At 36.7% G+C, this 15009-nt stretch overlaps 1 long non-coding RNA gene across 1 annotated transcript in view; it reads left to right on the top strand.

The window, feature by feature from the left end:
• Positions 1-13509, top strand: part of LOC112414128 (uncharacterized) — a 59176-nt gene extending 45667 nt beyond the window's left edge. The window contains exon 4 of the long non-coding RNA XR_003006083.1: positions 13100-13509. This is a non-coding gene — a long non-coding RNA (uncharacterized LOC112414128). The remainder of the gene's footprint in view (positions 1-13099) is intronic.
• Positions 13510-15009: the final 1500 nt, after the last annotated feature.

Here is a 15009-nt window from a genome sequence, read left to right as displayed (position 1 = left end):
AACTACAAAGAGAAATAGACGAAACCATCTATTAGTTAGAGACTTCAACACCTCTCTTTCAGAAATGGACAAATCCAGCAGGCAGAAAATCAGTAAGGACATAGTTGAACTCAACACCACCATCAATCAGCTGGGTCTAATGAATATCTATAGACTACTTCATTGAACAACACTAAGATTACACATTCTTCTCAAGCTGACATGGAACATTCAGCAAAATGGAAAAAATTTTGGGCCATAAAACACACCTTAACAAATTTAAAAGAATAAAATCAATATATGCTCTCAGACTGCAATGGAATGAGATTACAAATCAATAATTTTCCTGATTAGAAATATCTGGAAAATCTCAAATGTGTTGAGATTAAAAACACTTCTAAATAACACATGTGTTAAAGAAGCAGTATCAAGTGAAATTTTAAAATATTTTTAATTAAATGAAAATGAAAACTCTACTTACCAAAATTTGTAGAATGTAATGAAAGCAGTGCTCAGAGAATAATTTATAGCACTGGATATGTATTTATAGAAAACAAGAAACAACTAAACTCAATCTAAGTTTCTACCTTAGGAAACTAGAAAAAAAGCAAATTAATCTAAAGAAGAAAAATAACAATTAGAGCAGAAATTAATAAAACTGAAAACAAGAAATACAAAAAGTAAATGAATCCAAAAGTTGGTTTTTTCAAAAGATCCATGAAATTCATAAGCCTCTAGACAGACTAAGAAAAATAAAACAGAGGACACAAATTACTCATATCAGAAATGAAAGGTGGGACATCACTACAGATCCTGTGGACACTGAAATGATAATAAAGGAATACTATAAACAATTCTGTGCCCACATATTTGATAATCTAAATGAAATGGACCAATTCCTCAAAAGACACAGTTTACCAAAACTTACACAATAAAAATAGACAATCTCAGGAATTCCCTGGTGGTCCAGTGGTTGGGACTGGGTTCTCTCACTGCCAGGGGCCCAGGATCAATCCCTTGTCAGGGAACTAAGAACCTGCAAGGTGCGTGGTGCAGCCAAAAAAAGAAAAAAGATGAGTATAGAAAAAGTTACATTTAAAAAAATAGACAAGCTCCTTAGTCCTATATCTATGAAGGAAATTGAATCAATATTTAATAACCTTCCAAAACAGAAAGCACCAGGCCCAGATGGGTTCACTAGTAAATTCTGTAAGACATTTAAGGAAGGAATCATCCCAGTACTCTACAATCATTTTCAGAGGATAGAGGCAGAGAAAATGTTTCCTAACTTATTCTGTGAGGCCAACATTACCCTAATAGGAAAATCAGACAAAGGCATTACAAGAAAACTGCAGACCAGTATCTTTCATGAACATAGATAAAAGTCCTCAACAAAATATTAGCAAATCAAATACAACAATGTATAAAGAATTATGCATCATGAATAAATGGAATATATAATTGGTATGCAAGGTTGTTTCAGCATTTGAAAATTAATTGTCAGATGCCAGTCCCTGCCCCTGCTGTCCTAGGAGTGTGTACAGGCCACCAGACCTGCACACCCCATATCAAGGGGATAATGGCTAGCACACACTGAGGAAAGAGACAGCAATCATCCAAACTAAAAGCAGCCCCTCCATTCTGGACAAGATGGCAGAGTAGAAGGACTTGTGCTCACCTCCTGTCATGAAAACACCAAAATCACGACTAACTGCTGAACAGCCATCAATAAGAAAGGCTGGAACCTATCAAAAACATATATTTTACATCCAAAGACAAGAATCCACAATGAGATGGTAGGAGGGGCACTTTCATGAAATAATCAAATCCCATACCTTCCAGGTGGGCAACCCACAAACTGGAAAATATATCAGGTTCTCCCACAGGAGTGAGAGTTCTGAGCCCTACGTCAGGCTCCCCCAGCCTGAGGGTTTGACATTGGGAGGAGAAGCCCGCAGAGCATTTGGCTTTGAAGGCTAGCAGGGCATGAGTGCAGGAGCTGCATAGCAGTGGGGGAAACAGACTCCACTCTTAGAGGGCACACACATGGCTTCATGTGCACTGGGACTCAGCACAAAGCAGTGACTCCATAGGAACCTGGGCTAGACGTACTGGCGGGTCTTGGAGGGTCTCCTGGGGAGGCAGGTGTCGGCTGTGGCTCACTGTGGGGGCAAGGACATTGGTGGCAGAAGCCCCAGGAAATATTAATTGGTGTGAGCTCTCATGGAGGTCACCATTTTGGCACTGAGACTTGGCCCCACCCAATGGCCTGCAGGCTCCAGTGCTGGGATGCCTCAGGCCAATCAGCCAGCAGGCTGGGAACACAGCTCCACCCGTCAGCAGACAGGCTGCCTAAAGTTGTACTGAGCTCACAGCCACCTCTAAACCCACCCCTTGAAATGGCAGGTACCAGTCCCTTCCACCAGGAAGACTGCACAAGCCCCTGGACCAACTTTACCCACCCGGGTGGGAGACACCAGAAGCAAGAGGAACTATGACCCTGCAGCCTGTGGAAAGGGCACCACAAACACAGAAGGTTAGGACTTCCCTGGTGGTGCAGTGGTTAAGAATCACCTGCCAAGGCAGGGGACACGGGTTTGATCCCTGGTCTGGGAAGATCCCACATGCCACAGAACAGCTAAGTCTGTGTGCCACAACTACTGAGCCTGCACTCTAGAGCCCATGAGCCACAACTACTGAGCCCAAGTGCCACAATCACTGAAGCTGTGCGCCTAGAGCCTGTGCTCCGCAGCAAGAAGCCATTGCAATGAGAAGCCCGCTCACAGTAGTGAAGAGTAGCCCCAGCTTGCCACAACTAGAGAAAACCTGCACACAGCAACAAAGACCCAATGCAGCCCCAAGTAAAAATTTAAATGAATAAATTTATATAAAAACAAATGAAAAAAACCCACAGAAGGTTGGACAAAATGAGACGGTAGAGAAATGTGGTCCAGATGAAGGAACAAGATAAAAAGAACAGCTAAGTGAAGTGGAGATAGGCAATCTACCTGAAAAATAATTCATAGTAATGATAGTAAAGGTGATCCAGGATCTTGGAAAAAGAATGGAGGCACAGACCGAGAAGATGTAAGAAATGTTTAACAAAGAGAAGATTTTTGTTTTGTTTTCAAATTTGCTTTATTATTATTTTTTAAACATCTTTATTGGAATACAGTTGCTTTACAATATTGTGTTAGTTTCTGCTATACAGCAAAGTGAATTAGCTGTATGTATACTTACATCCCCATATCCCCTCCCTCTAGAGCCTCCCTCCCACCCTCCCTATCCCACTCCTCTAGGTCATCACAAAGCATCGAGCTGATCTCCCGGGAGGTGGAGATATAAAGAACAAACTGTTAAACAGAGATGAACAATACAGTAGCTGAAATGAAAAGCACACTAGAAGGAATTAATGGCAGAATAAATGAGGCAGAACAGATAAGTGAGCTGGAAGACAGTGGTGGGAATCAGTGCCACAGGACAGAATAAAGAAAATGGAATGAAAAGAAATGAGGACAGTGTAAGAGACCTCTGGGACAACATTAAATGCACCAATATTCACATTGTAGGGGTCCCAGAAGGAGAAGGGAGAGAGAAAGGGCATGAGAACATATTTGAAGAGAAAATTAATTAATGTAAACTCTTATATCAACAGGCTAAAAAAAATCACACGATCATAGCAATAGATGCAGGAAAAGCATTTGACAAAATCCAGCACCCATTTGTGATTAAAAAAAACCAAAAACCTTGCAATAAACTAGAAATGCAGGGGGAACTAACTCAGACTGATAAAGATGATCTATCTACATAAAACCTACAGCTTGATACCTAATAGTGAGAAGCTAGCAGCTTTCACACCAAGATCAGATAAAAGGCAAAGATGTCCCCTGTCACCACTCCTTTTTAACATTGTACTGGATTCTAGCTAAAGCAAAGACAAGGAAATTAAAGGAACACATTTTGGATAGGAAAAAATATAACTGACTTTGGTTGGAAATGACATGTTTGTCTATGTAGAAAATATGAATTGACAAAACTAAAACCAAAAATACCTTCCCAGAACTGAAACAATTATAGAAAGGATTCAGGATACAAGGTTCTTCAGTCACTTTCTTAGACACCAGCAACAAGCAAGTGGAATTTGAAGTTAAAAACACAGGTCTGTTTACATTCATACTCTCCAAAATGAAATTGGTATAAACCTAACAAAATATGTACAAGATCTATATGGGGAAAACTATAAAATTCTGATAATAGAAATTAACTGATTTAGTGGAGATAGTATCAATACATGTTCATGGATAAAGAAGACTCAACATTTTCAAGATGTATGTTTTTCCCAATTTGATGAATAGCTTCAAGGTAGTCCTAATAAAAATTCCAGCAAGTTATTTTGTGGATATCAACAAACTGATTATAAAGTTTATATGGAGAGACAAAATACCCTGCATTACCAACATGTTATCTGAGGAGAGCAAAGTTGAAAGATTCACACTACTCTACTTCAAAACTTATTTTAAAGCTACAGACAGTAATCAAGATAGTGTTGTATTATTCCCCCCAATAGAGAAATAGTTTAATGAAACAGAATAGGTAGCCCAGAAATAGACCCAAGTGAAAATTGATATATATGACAAAAGAGCATATATATGATATATATGCCAGTATGGTACTGGCACAAAAACAGAAATATAGATCAATGGAACAGGATAGAAAGCCCAGAGATAAACCCACGCACATATGGTCACTTTATCTTTGACAAAGGAAGCAAGAAGATACAATGGAGAAAAGACAGCCTCTTCAGTAAGTGTGCTGGGAAAACTGGACAGCTAAATGTAAAAGAAGGAAATTAGCACACTCTCTAACATCATACACAAAAATAAACTCAGTGTTGATTAAAGACCTAAATGTAAGGCTGAATACTATAAAACTCTTAGAGAAATATATAGCAGAACACTCTTTGACATAAGTCACAGCAACATCTTTTTTTGACCCACTGCCTAGAGTAATGAAAATAAAAACAAAAATAATGGGACCTAATTAAACTTAAAAGCTTTAGCACAGCAAAGGAAACCATAAACAAAATGAAAAGACAACCCTCAGAATGGGAGAAAATATTTGCAAATGAAGCGACCCACAAGGGATTAATTTCCAAAATATACAAACAGCTCATGCAGCTCAATATCAAAATAAAAAACAACAAACCCAATCTTAAATGGGCAGATGATCTAAATAGACATATCTCCAAAGAAGACATACCGATGGCCACGAGACACATGCAAAGATGCTCAACATCACTAATTATTAGAGAAATGCTATCAAAATTACAATGAGGTATCACCTCACACCAGTCAGAAAGGCCATCATCAAAAAATCTACAAACAACAAATGCTGGAGAGAGTGTGGAGAAAAGGGAACCCTCTTGCACTGTTGGTGGGGATGTAAATTGGTATAGCCACTATGGAGAACAATATGGAGGTTCCTTAAAAAACTAAAAATAGAGCTGCCATTTGATCTAGCAATCGCACTCCTGGGCGTATATCTGGAGAATACCATAATTTGAAAAGATACATGCACTCAATGTTCATTGCAGCACTATTTACAATAGCCAAGACATGGAAGCAACCTAAATGTCCATTGATGGATGAATGGATAAAGGTGTGGTACATGTATACAAAATAATGCCATTTGCAGCAACATGGATGGACCTAGAGATTGTCATACTGAGTGAAGTAAGTGAAACATAGACAAGTATCATATGATATTGCTTATATGTGGAATCTGTAAAAAAGGTTACAGATGAACTCATTTACAAAACAGAAGTAGAGTCACCAATGTAGAAAACAAACTTATGGTTACCAGGGGATAAAGGGGGGGAGGGATAAATTGGGAGATACACACTACTATATATAAAATAGATAACTAATTAGAACCTGCTGTATAGCACAGGGAACTCAACTCTGTACTGTGTAATGGCCTGTATGGGAAAAGGATATAAGAAAAAAGGAGTGGATATATATATATGTATAACTCATTCACTTTGCTGTACACCTGAAACTAACACAACATTGTATTAATAAAAATAATTTTTAAATAATAAATAATTTAAAAAAACAACCCAATTTAAATAAATGGGTCAAAGATGTTAATAGACCCCTCACCAAAGAAAATATACAGATCAAAATAAACATATGATAAGACTTAATGTAAAAAACAAATGCAAATTTAACCATCACTGTGATACCTCTGCACACCTATTAGAATGGCCAACTTCTGAAACACTGACCATACCATATTTTGGCAAGGATGTGGGGCAACAGTAACTCTCCTTCATCACTGGTGGGGATTCAAAATGTTGTAGCCACTTTAGAAGACAGTTGGCAATTTCTTAAAAGTAAACATACTCTTACCATAAAATCCAGCAGTTGTGCACTTTGACATTTACCTGAAGAGTTGAAAACTTAAGTTCACACAAAAATCTGCACACGGATGTTTATAGCAGCTTTATTCATAATTGACCAAATGTGGAAGAATTAAGATGTCTTTCAGTAGGTGAAGGAATAAATAAGCTGTGGTACATTCAGAGAATGGAATATTTAATTCTAAAATGAAATGATATATGAAGCCATGAAAAGGCATGAAATGATTCCTTCATATGTGCATATTATAAAGTGAAAGAAGCCAGTCTGAAAAGGCTATATAATGTATGATTCCAACTATATGACATTGTAGAAAAGAGAATACTATGGAGAACGTGAAAGGATCAGTGGTTCTCAGAGGTTGGGGTGGGGTGGAATGAAAAGTACAGCACAAAAGATTTTTAGGGCAATGAAAATACTCTATGATACGTTAACGATGGATATATGTCACTATACATTCTATGTACCCATAGAATATACAACACTGAGAGTGAACCATAATGTAATCTGTGGATTTGGGTGATTAAGATAGCTCAGCGTAGATTTGTCACTTGTAACAAATGTGCCGTTCTGTTGGGGGACATTGATAATAAGGGAGGATATACACGTGGTGCAGCTTGTATATGGGAAATCTCTACTCTCCTAAATTTTGCTGTGATCCTGAAGCAGCTCAAAAAGTAAAATCAACCATAGGGGAAGAAACAAAAAGAAGAACAGAGACCTACAAAATCAAAAAGGAAACAAGTAATAAAATGGCAATAAGTACATACCTATCAATAATTACTTTAAATGTCAACAGACTAAATGCCCCAATCAAAACACATAGGGTGGGACTTCCTTGGTGGTCCAGTGGTTAAGACTCTGTGCTTCCACTGCAGGGGATGTGGGTTTGATCCCTTGTTGGGGAACTAAGATCCCCCATGCTACGTGGCACGGAAAGGAAAGGAAACCATCAACAAAACAAAACGATGACCTACTGAGTGGGAGAAAATATTTGCAAATGATATGACCAACAAGGGGTTAGTATCCAAATTATATAAACAGCTCATACAACTCCATATCTAAAAAGCAACCCAATTTAAAAATGGGCAGAAGACCTGAACAGACATTTTTCCAGAGAAGATCTACAGATAGTTAATAGGCAGATGAAAAGATGCTCAAGATTGTTAATTATTAGACAAAGGCGAATCAAAACGAGATACCACCTCACATCTATCAGAATGGCTAACCTCAAAATGTCTGCAAATAACAAACGTTGGCATGGATGTAGAGAAAAGGGAATACTAGTACACTGTTGGTGGGAATGTAAATTGGTGCAGCCACTGTGGAAAACAGTATGGAGGTTCCTCAAGAAACTAAAAATAGAACCACCATATGATTCAGCAATTCCAGTCTTGGGTGTATATCCAGAGAAAATGAAAACACTAATTCAAAAAGATACATGCACCCTAGTGTTCATAGCAGTACCATGTACAATAGCCAAGATATGGAAGCAACCCAAGTGTCCATCAATAGATGAATGGATAAAGAAGAGGTATATATACATGTGTGTGTGTGTATATTATACACACACACATATGCCTACACACAATGGAATATTAGCCATAAAAAAGAATGAAATTCTACCATTTGCAGCAATGTGGATGGACATTATGCTTACTGAAATAAGTCAGACTGAGAAAGACAAATACTGTATGGAATCACTTATATGTGGAATCTAAAGATCAAAACAAATGTACATAGCAGACCAGAAACAAACTCATAGATGTCGAAAACAAACCAGTGGTTATCGGTGCGGAAATGGAAGTGAGGAGGTGCAAGATAGGGGTTAAGAGATATGGGATTAAGGGGTTAAGAGATATGGGATTAAGAGATATGAACTCCTATGTATAAAATATAGAAGCAACAAGACATATTGTATAACACAGTGTATATAGCCATTATTTGGTAATAACTTTTAATGGAATATAATTCATAAAAATACTGAATCACTTTGAAAATTTGAAGAGATCTATATAAATAAATGGACTGAACAAGTAACCAAAATATAAAACCTGTCAGTAAAGACCTCTGTCATATGCCTGCACTGGTACATTCTACCAAATATTGGGTTGATAGTAATCACTCAGATTCTTTAAAAAAAAATGGAGGGGCTTCCCTGGTGGCACAGTGGTTGAGAGTCTGCCTGCCGATGCAGGGGGCACGGGTTCGTGCCCCAGTCCGGGAAGATCCCCCATGCTGCGGAGTGTCAAAAAAAAAAAAAAAAAAAGGAAAGCAGGGAATACTTAGTTATTCTCTGTGTCCACATTACTCTGACACCAAAGCCAAGTAAAACCATCACAAGAGGAGAAAATTAATTACCAGTATGTCTTAGAATATAGATTCCAAATTTTTCCAAAAAACTCTACAAGAATCCAACATCATATTATCAGAATTATACGCCACAAATAAGTAGAATTATTGCCAGTAATACAAGGATAATACATCTCATTAATGTAATGAGGGAAGGAAACCAAAGGATCATCTCAGTTGATACAGAGCAAGAATTTGATAAAAACCAACAAACCTTTCATGATTTCAGAAAAGAAAAAAATGTGAATTAGGAATAGGAAATTTCTGAACATGATAAATAGCATTTATGTAAAACATATAGCTAATATCAGTGTCAAATGACTGAATGCTTTTCTGCTAAGATCATCAGCAAGACGAATGTACCTGATTTCACCATTGCTGTTATATATTGTACTGGATATTGTAGCTACAGCAACTAGGCTGGAAGAAGGAATGGAAGGCATAGTAATTGGAAAGTAAGAATTAAAACTCTTTTTATACTCCTATTATGTAGAAAATTCCAAGGAATTCACAGAAAGTTTCTAGAGATAATAAGATCAGCAAAATTAAACCATCAGCACTCAAAATTATTTGTATTTCTGTAGCTAATTGCAATCTGAAAAGGAAATTTTAAAATTATTTTAAAAATCCATGAACTGGGCTTCCCTGGTGGCGCAGTGGTTGAGAGTCCACCTGCCGATGCAGGGGACATGGGTTCATGCCACGGTTGGGGAGGATCCCGCATGCCGCGGAACAACTGGGCCCGTGAGCCATGGCTGCTGAGCCTGCACTTCCGGAGCCTTGCTCTGCAACAGAAGAGGCCACAACAGTGAGAGGCCCGCATACCACCAAAAAAAAAAAAAAAATCCATGTACCATAGTATTCAATAGAATAAAATGCCTAGGAATAAATTTAGCCTGGAGTTGAAGTATTTGTTCAGTGCAAACTGCAAAACTTTGCTGGAATAAATTAAGGAACATGTAAATAGATGGAAAGACATCCTGTGTAAATGTATTGTAATACAGTATTCTTAAGATGTCATACAACCCATAGTGATCAACAGATTCAGTGCAATTCCTTTCAAAATATGCATAGCCTTTTATGCAGAAATGGAAAAGCTGGTCCTCAAATTCATACGTAATTGCTAAGGTTTGTGAGTAACCAAATCAGTCTTGAAAAAGAGCGAAGTCCAAAGACTTGAATTCTGATTTCAAAACTTACTGCATAGCTTCATTAATCAAAAATGATACAGTCCTGGCATAAGTTATATACATATTGACCAATGAAATAGAATCGAGTTTCTAGAAATAAACCCATATACCTATACCCAGTTGCTTATTGATAGTTTTCCAAGATCATTTAGAGGAATGAGTAGTCCCTTCAACAAATGGTGCTTGACAGCTGGATTTCCACATGCAGAGGAATGAAGCTGAACCCCTACCAACAAATGGAGCTTGGACAAATGGACTCAGCAATGAAGATGTACCATATACAAAATTAACTCAATGTGCATCAACATCCCAAATGTAAGAGCTAAATCTCTGTAACTTTTAGTAGAAAACATAGGAATAAATCTTCATGACCTTGGATTTGGCAATGGAATATTAGATGTGATATCTAAAGTCTAAGTAAATAAATAATAAATATATTAGATGCTATCAAAAATCAACACTTTTGTGCATGATAGAACATTACCAAGGAGGAAAAAGGCAACATGCAGAAGATGAGAAAATAGAAAGCATATGCCCAATACGGGTCGAGTATCAAGGATGTGTTATGTATTAAAAACAAAAAAACAAAACTCTTACATCTCCACAAGTAGACAACCCAATTAAAGAATGGGCAAAAACTTGAAAAGACATGTCTTCAAAGAAAATGTATAAATGGACAAAAAGCACATGAAAGATGCTTCATAATATTTGACATAAGTGAGGTAAAAGCAGAGCCATGAGATAATTTCATATCCACTAATGTGTTTGTAATTTTAAAAGCATGAAAAAGAAAAGTGTTGGCAAGAATATACATAAATTGAATCTTGTCCACATAGCTGGTATTTAAAATGGTTCAGTTGCTGTGGAATACAGTGCAAATGTCCACAGAGACAATGAAATTTTGGTATATGCCTACAGTGGAGTATTATTAAGCCACAGAAGTCATGAGGTACTGACAAAATGATAAATTTGGATGAACCTACAAAGCATTATGCTAAGTGAGTGAAACCAGACACAAAAAGTCACATGTTATATGATTTTATACATATAGACATTACTTTGAGAAAGAATTTTGATTATTTGCTGCCAGGAACTAGGAATAGAGGGAATGTGGAGAAACCGCTTAATGACTATAGGGCTTTACTTTGTAGTGATGAAAATGTTTCCTACTAAATCATGTGAATGTGCTAAATGCCACTAATGTGTTCACTTTAAATTGTTATTTTAAGTTATGTGAACGTCATCTCAAGAAATTATATTTTTTAAAATCTGCCAATAAAGAAGCCCAGTACTAAGTGGTTTCACTGGTGAATTCTTCCAGATGTTAAGGAAGAATTAATACCACTTTTCAGCCTCTCTCCAAAAATACAATTGAGGGAACGTTTTAAAATTCATTTTATGAGATAACATTTCAATGATACCAGTGTCAGACAAACACAAAGACAAATCTATGGGTCAGTATACCTTATGAATATAAATGCCAAAAACCTTAAAGTACTAGTTAAAAATTGTGACAACATGCTAAAAGGGATTATACACCATGAGCAAAATGGAATTTTTTTTCCAGAATTGCAAAGATGATTCACCATACATAAATCAATGTTACATACCATATTAATAGTAGAAAGGAAAAAAGTAACACGTGATAACTTATTTCAAAGAAAGCATTAGACAAAATACATACCCGTTCATGATATACAAAGCTCTACAAACTAGGAATAGAATTGAACTTCCTCAACATGATGAAAGGCATTTATGAATACCATGTAACATAGTTAAAGGGGAAAGATGGCTGTCTCCTTATGACCAGAAATAAAACTAGGATGCCTCTTGTATTCAACTTTGTACTAGAAGTTTCAGCCAGAACAATTAGCCAAGAAAAAGAATAAAATATATCGAACTTGGAAATGAAGATGTAAAATTGTCTCTATTCTCATGATATTGTCATATATACAGAAAATCCTAAAGAATACATGCAAAAAACTATTAGATCTTATAAGAAATTCAGCAGTATTTCAGAGTATACAGAAAAATTGGTTATATTTTTGTGTACTAGCAACGGACAATAAATAAAGGCAAATAAGCAATTCCATTTACAATATCATAAATAATAAAATACGTAGGGTACATTTATTCAGATAGATGTGAGACTTGTAAATTGAAATCTACACAACATTGCTGAAAGAAATTAAACAAATGGAAAGACATCCTGTGTTCATTTATTGGAAAGCATATTTAACATGCCATCAGCCCATAAAGCAATATACAGATTTAATGTGATCCTTATCAAAATCTCAACTGCCTTTTTTACAAAAATGGAAAAGTTGAACCTAAAATAGGTATGAAATTGCAAATAACCTGAATAGCCTAAACAATCTTGAAAACTATAAATTTGGATGATTTACACTTTTTTCAAACCGTAACAAGCAATAGTAATCTTGAACAGTATGGTATTTGTGTAAGGATAGACATATAAGCCAATGTCATAGAAATGAGAGTTCAGAAATACAACTTATGGCTAACTGATTGTCCAGAAGATTGCCAAGACCATTCAATTATGAAAGAGTAGCGTTAGCAGATGGTCCTTTGACAAATGGGGATCAACATATAAAAGAATGTAATTGGACTTTTAACTCATAACCTTTACAGAAATTAACTCAAAATCTATCAAAAGCTAAATATACAAGCTAATACTGCAAAAATCCATAACTGAAAATGTATAGTAAAATTTTCTTGATCTTTAATTTGGCGATCAATTCTTAGATATGACACTGAAAGTAAAATCATCAAAAGAAATAATAAATTACAGTATACCTCATTGCAGTTGGTTTTATTGCACTTTGGGTACATTGTGTTTCTTACAAATTTAAAGTTTGTAGCAACCCAGCATTGAGCAAGTGTATTGATACCATTTTTCCAACAGCATTTCCTCACTTTATATCTCTGTGTCATATTTTGGTAATTCTTGCAATATTTCAAAATTTTTCATCATTATATTTGTTATGGTGATCTGTGATCAGTGATCTTTGATGTTACTATTGTAATTGTTTTAGAAAACCACATACCACATCCATATAAGATGGTGAGCTTAATCAATGTTGTATGTGTTCTGAATGCTCCACTGACATGCCATTTTCCTGTTTCTTTCCCTCTCCTCAGGCCTGTCTATTCCTTGAGAAACAACAACAATGAAGTTAGGCCAGTGGATATCCCTACAGTGGCCTCTTAAGTGTTCAAGTGAAAGGAAGACTCGCACATCTCTCACTTTAAATCAAAAGCTAGAAATGATTAAGCTTAGTGGGGAAGGCATGTTGAATGCCTACACAGGCCAAAAACTAGGCCTTTTGTGCCAGTTAGCCAAATTGTGAATACAAAGGAAAAATTCTTGAAGGAAATGAAAAGTGCTTCTCCAGTGAACACGTAAATGATAAGAAAGCAAAACAGCCTTATTGCTGATACTGAGACAGTTTTAGCAGTCTGGATAGACGAATAGACCAGCCTCAACATTCCCTTAAGCCAAAGCCTAATCCAGGGCAAGGCCCTAGCTCTCTTCAATTCTGTGAAGGTTGACAGAGATGAGGAAGCTGCAGAAGAAAAGTTTGAAGCTAGCAGAGGTTCGTTCATGAAGTTTAAGGAAAGAAGCCATCTCCATAACATAAAAATGCAAGGTGAAGCAATAAGTGCTGATGTAGAAGCTGCAGCAAATTATTCAGAAGATCTGACTAAGATAATTAATGAACGTGGCCACACTAAACAACAGATCTTCAATGTAGACAAAACAGCCTTCTATTGGAAGAAGTACATCTAGGATATTCATAGCTACAGAGGAGAAGCCAATTCCTGGCTTCAGAGGACAGGCTGACTCTCTTGTCAGGCTAATGCAACTGGTAACTTTGAGTTCAAGCCGATTGTCATTTACCATTCTGAAAATTCTAGGGTTCTTAATAATTATGCTAAATCTACTCTGCCTGTGCTCCGCAAATGGAACAACAAAGCCTGGATGAGAGCACAGCTGTTTACAACATGGTTTACTGAATATTTTCAGCCTACTGTTGATACCCACTGCTCAGCAAAAAGAGATTCCTTTCAAAATATTGCTGCTCATTGACAATGAACCTGGTCACTTAAGAGCCCTGGTGGAGATGTACAATGAAATTAATGTTTTTTTAATGCCTGCTAACATATCATCCATTCTGCATCCTGTCAGTTAAGGAGCAATTTCGACTTTCAATTTTTATTATTTAACAAGTACATTTTGTAAGACAATACCTGCTGTAGATAGTGTTTTCTTTGATGTTTTGGGCAAAGTAAATTGAAAACCTTCTGGAATGGATTCACCATTCCAGATGTCATTAAGAACATTCGTGATTCATGGGAAGAGGTCAGAGTATCAACATTAACAGGAGTTTGGAGGACATTGATTCCAGCCCTCATGGATGACTTTGAGAGGTTCAAGACGTCAGTGGAGGAGGTAACTCCAAATGTGGAAATTGGAAGAGAACCAAAAATTAGGAGTGGAGCCCGAAGATGTGACTGAATTGCTGCAATCTCATCACAGAACTTTAATGGGTGAGGAGATGCTTCTTATGGATGAAGTAAGAAAGTGATTTCTTGATATGGAGTCTACACCCATTAAAGATGCTTTTGAATATTGTCCAAATGACAAGAAAGGATTTAGAGTATTACACAAACTTAGTTGATAAAGTAGTGGAAGAGTTCGAGAGGACTGACTCCAATTTTAAAGTTCCACTGTGGGTAAAATGCTACCAAACAGCATTGCATGTTACAGCGAAGTTGTTCGTGAAACGAAGAGTCAATTGACGTGGCAGACTTCACTGCTGTCTTATTTTAAGAAATTGCCATAGCCGTCTCAATCTTTAGCAACCACCAACCTCATCAGTCAGCAGCCATCAACATCAAGGCAATATCCTCCACAAGCAGAAAGATAACTACTCACTGAAGGCTCAGGTGACAGTATTTTTTAGTTAAGGTATGTACATTGTTTTTTAGGCATAATGCCACTGCATACTTAATAGACTACAATGTAGAGTAAATATAACTTATTTTCA

This window comes from Neophocaena asiaeorientalis, unplaced genomic scaffold (assembly GCF_003031525.2).
Source record: "Neophocaena asiaeorientalis asiaeorientalis breed wild unplaced genomic scaffold, Neophocaena_asiaeorientalis_V1.1 scaffold47, whole genome shotgun sequence".
Lineage (NCBI taxonomy): Eukaryota > Metazoa > Chordata > Mammalia > Artiodactyla > Phocoenidae > Neophocaena > Neophocaena asiaeorientalis.
This window is presented reverse-complemented; position numbering and strand designations above follow the sequence as displayed.